The following is a 4963-nucleotide window of genomic DNA, read 5'->3' as shown; positions in this document are numbered from 1 at the left end:
GCCATTTTCCAGCAGGGAGGAATTCCCCAAGTGGATCTATTTGTAACAAGAGCAAACAAAAAAAATGTCTTTTTTGTTCCTGAGGAGGTCGCAGCCCAAGTTCAGATAGATGCTTTCCTCATATCCTAGTCAAAAGGCCTGCTCTGTGCCTTCCCTCCAGTTTTGCTCCTGTCCAAAGTCAAGCAAGGGTCTGCTCTCCTTATTCTAATAGCCCCAGCATGGCCCTATCAGCATTGGTTTTCGTCTCTACTACCTCTATTGCTCAGACGTCTGCTGTTGTTCCCAAGAGATGTGGATGTGATCTCTCAGGACCCCAGCCACCTCCTTTATCCCATCTTTCAGTCAGACCCTCCACCTGGCAGTGTGGATGCTTCATGGCTAATCTCAACATATTTGCTCTAAAGAATGCACAAAGCACTGCTAAATGGTAGAAAACCTTCAACAAAGTTTACTTAAACTTACTAAATGGAGGAGATTCTCTGTCTCATACAAAAAAGTGCCCCTTCCAGCTCAGGCTCTGATGTGCCATATCTTGGACTACCTTTTGTTTCTAGAACAGCAAGGATTAGCTTTTAGTTCCATCAGAGTCCATCCGGCAGCTATCCACCCTCCTGTGGATAACCTATCAATTTTTTCAAAACCTATATCCATCAGATTTCTAACAGGGTTTTCTCCGATTATACTCACAGGTTCATAGCCTGGTTCCACAGAGGAGTTTAAGGTTAGGGTCTAGCAAAGCTGGTGGGTCCCTTTTGTGCCTTTAGTGACTTGTTCTGTTCCCCCTGTCTATGAAGGTGGTTTTCTTGGTTGCTATGACTTCAGCCAGAAGCTTTAGTATCAGAGCCTCTCTATACAATTTTCTTCATGGACAAGATTTTACCTTTGACCCTAAATTCCTATCTGAGATGGTTTCTGATTTTTCACATAAATTGCTTGCTTAATTTACCAACTCTTTCCAAAGCCACATTCAAGTAAAAGAGATGAAAAATTCCATACTCTAGCTGTTAGAAGAGCTTTGGCTTTTTACTTGGATCAGACTAAGCCATTCAGGTCTTCATCGCCATTTCAGACAGAGTAAGGGACCACCCTAAACCACCCAGAGGACCTCTTCCTGGATTTCCACCTGTATTTGTTTATGCTACTGATTGGCTCACTCAACCAGGTTGCAGGCAGCTTCTGCATCCTTCCTGTACCTATACTGAACAGTTGTAGGATGGCAATCTGGTCATCAGTCCATACATTTGCCTCCTCTTATGCCATCTCTTATCAATCTAGACACAATAAACGATTTTGATGCATCGTCCTACAATCCCTGTTCAAGTAGACTCCAAGCCAACATCCAGTTCAAACTGCTTGTGAGTCACCTACAGGGGAATGCATATGTAAAATAACTCCAAGAAAGAAAGAGTTATCTACCTTTCCTTATGTGTTCTTTGAGATGTGTTGCACATGTCCATTCCAGTCTTTCTGGTAGGAAAGAACGGAGGGGGGTAGCATAGCCCTTTATACCTGGATGCAGTGCTGTGAGGCATCAGAGGGCACTTACACATCCCCCATGGGTACTGCCAAGGGAAAAAATTTCTGACAACTGTACATGAGTACACCCACAGTGCAATGGACATGTGCAACATCTCTAAGAACAACAGTTAAGGAAACATAGGGAACTGTTTTTTTACAAAAGTTTAGCATGACTCCATCTCCCCCTCATTTTTGTGCATATTTAAATTGTGACCTTACTGTTGCTTTGATTTAGGGGTTTTTCCTTTGTTAAGGGGAGGGCGGGGGGAATCCATGAATGTCGTAGCATTCCTGTAGCTCCAAATCAGACTTAAAGGTCCATGCCGCATCAAAAATAATGGAATGAGGAGGGATAAATCCTCAAATAAGAGTATCCACATAGCAGTTTATACCAAAGTTACTAATAACTATTTCAGAGTGGGCATTTTGATAAGCTTCCAAGTGTAGACGAGCCCTAGTAGACCACTTGGATTCTCTTGCTTTCTTCCTTTTTCAGTTTACCCTAAACACAGAACCTTCTGTAAGATTTGGGTTTTTTGAGGAGGGAAGAGGAATAGTTGATGCTGTGAATGTCAGTCTGATTATGGTGAAACAGTTTTGTTAAAATTTCAGTTGCAGGAACAAATTCTGCCTTCAGTTACATATGTATACAAACCTCCTAAAGATAACTTAACTGGATTGTAATAGGATTATAATTTAATCTGCAGAATCTTTATTATGCCTAAAGAAGAGAGAACCCAGATTGATGGGCAGTGCCCAGATTGAGTTTGCAGGACTGATCATTAAAAAAAAAAAAAAAAAAAAAAGGCCATTTTATTAACTTCTAAACTGAGCAAATTTAGTCTAGAATTAGTAAAACACATGAAACCCATGATACCATTTTACAGTCACCTGAAACTAAAACCATGTTTTAGGGTAGAAAACAGTCATTTTATCCCCAAACTCTCATCATATCTTAACAAGTTGACAGATTTTCCCCAACTTTACACAAAAAAATCATTTAGTCACAAAGGAAATTTTTTTATGAAAATCATGAAAATTTGAAAACAAGTTATACTGGAAGTCTAAATACAACTTTAACTGCAGTTTGCACTCCCAGCAAAAGTTAACACATACCATTCCTCTAACAAAAAAGTCATAATAGAAATATAGTAGCATAAACTCATGTAACTTTCTATACATAACTTGTGTATAAAACTTTCAAACAATATCCTCTTAGATCAGTTTACTCCTTGATAACCTGGGCTCTCTCCTCCACTCTGGAGAAGAATGGGATATCTACTAGCAGATAACAAGCCAATTCTTCCATTCTGTAAAAGAAAATATGCCTTCGGTTTGTAGAAAGAAATTACTGTGAGAAGGTGCACAACTGTTCTAATGGTTTTGAACTCTTGGTTGTTGAGTTCAATGTGTGGGTACTGGGTTGAGTTGGTGGCCTAGGATATACAGGAACTCAGACTGGATGATCTGATAGTCCCTTCTGTCCTTAAACTCTAGGATTAAACCAACAGGTCTTCACTCCATTACTAGAAGTGAAGAGGACCACTTTAAAATAAAATAAATAAATTTAGAAAACCAGGATTTTTTTAATGTCTTGATTTCATTATTCCCAATCTGTAACTGGTCGGATTATCAGAGGAGTTGTATGGACTCCGGGATAGAAAAAAGGCCGGAGTTTCTCTGTAAAAGTTTCAGTGAAAGTGTAGATGTGAGAATGGTCATTCAGATTGTAAAATGAAATCTCACCCAGTTCATAATCCAGGAAAATCCCAATCCGTTTAGGCTTCACTCTCAACAGTAGGGGTGTGGGACTGGAAGTAAGAGCTGTGTAAACATCTTTATTCCACAGCCTGAGTCTCCAATATCCATCCTCAGGTGATGGTGTAATTTTCCCTTTCCTAGTCACAGAGTCCCTACAAACTCCCAAAGTCCATTGAGTCTTGTCTCCCACCTCCACCTCCCAGTAATGTCTTCCTGAGACAAATCCCTCCGAGCCCAGAACAAATGGGTAATAAGTAAATCGCTCAGGATTGTCAGGCAGATCCTGCTTGGTCTCTCCAAACCTCACACTTTTGCGGTCTTCGGATAGTATAAGGTTAGGATGAGCTGTTTTGGGATCCAGAGTCACATCTGCTTTGAATTTCTTTATCATTTTCTTCAGGGCAAAGTGCTGCAGTGGAAAACTGCAACTGTCCTTCTTCAGCTCAATGGAGATGGCCTTGGGGATCTTGATGTTTTCACACCTGTTCAGGGTGCTCTTTATGCCCTTCAGTAGGTCAATGGCTGGCTGCTGGCACCTCTCCTCAATCTCTGTGATGAGTTTACTGAGGCTGGTGCTGTGGTCAGCAAGCTTGGCAGCGTTCTCACTCAGCCTCTGCAGAACCTCCTTCTCCTCATCCTCCAGCCGCCGAAGCACGGCCTGCTGCTCCTCCTGCAGGAATTGGTGCAGCCTCTCAAACTCGGATGCAATTTTCTGCCGCCTGCTCTCAACTTTCTCTCTCAGTTCAGCTGGCTTCTTCTGCTCGCTGGAGAGGAATTTACGAGCATCTTCAACCTGCCTCTTCAGGGGACCCAGGTAGGCACGCAGCTTCTTTTTATGGGCCAGGGCGGCCCTGTCAAGGGGACCCACGGCATGGTCACGGTGGTGGCAGGAGATGCGGCAGGCTAGGCACACAGCCTCCTGGTCTTTCTCGCAGAAGAGACTGAGGACCTGTTGGTGCTTGTGGCACAGAACCCTGGCGGCATCAGGGCGGGGACGCCGGTGTCGCTGGCTGCGCTTGGCACGGAGCTGCCGGGCAATGTCGGCCACGTTGCCCAGCTGGCGGTTGGTACGGAAGCAGCGGAGGTGGAAGCGCCGGCGGCAGACAGGGCAGGGGAAGTGGCCTTCCAGCTCCTCCCAGCAGCGGGAAATGCAGCCCCGGCAGAAGTTGTGGCCACAGTCAATGGTGACGGGGTCACTCAGGTAGTCCAGGCAGATGGAGCAGCTGGCCTCCACCTGCAGGCTCTCCAGGGCCTGGGCCGTCGCCATGCTCGGCCCCGCCCAGCGCCCGCGTGCTCACCAACGGCCCCCAGAGCAACAGTTCCTGCGACAGGCCCTGCCACGTGACGCTGACAGCCTGGGGCCGAGTCGCGGAGTCTCCAGGCTTTATAGCTCGCGGCGCCGCTCACGTCTGCCTGGGCCCAACACCTCTCCCTTCCCCTGGGGAGACGTCGTGGCCCGCTGTCAAAAAGGGAAGGACTTTCCACCCCTGCATCCACGTCGGCATCGGGCCCTGTACCCAATCAAAATGGAGAGAGGCCGGGGTTAAGGGCCTTTCTTCCCGCCCCTCGCTTTCCTTTCAGCCAATCAGACTAGAGATACGGTCTTCCCTCCTCCATGCCTCCCGAACGCAGCGGAAGTTGTCAAAGGCACAGGCGAGCATAGCTGAGCCTTCGCGGCACTCCG

The 4963-nt window shown here is 45.8% G+C and overlaps 1 pseudogene; it reads right to left on the bottom strand.

The window, feature by feature from the left end:
* Window positions 1-2315: 2315 nt before the first annotated feature.
* LOC140910500 (E3 ubiquitin-protein ligase TRIM39 pseudogene) lies at window positions 2316-4963 on the bottom strand (annotated as a pseudogene).

This window comes from Lepidochelys kempii, chromosome 4, assembly GCF_965140285.1.
Source record: "Lepidochelys kempii isolate rLepKem1 chromosome 4, rLepKem1.hap1, whole genome shotgun sequence".
Classification (NCBI taxonomy): domain Eukaryota; kingdom Metazoa; phylum Chordata; order Testudines; family Cheloniidae; genus Lepidochelys; species Lepidochelys kempii.
The sequence above is the reverse complement of the archived record's forward strand: the minus strand, read 5'-3'. Positions and strand labels throughout refer to the sequence as shown.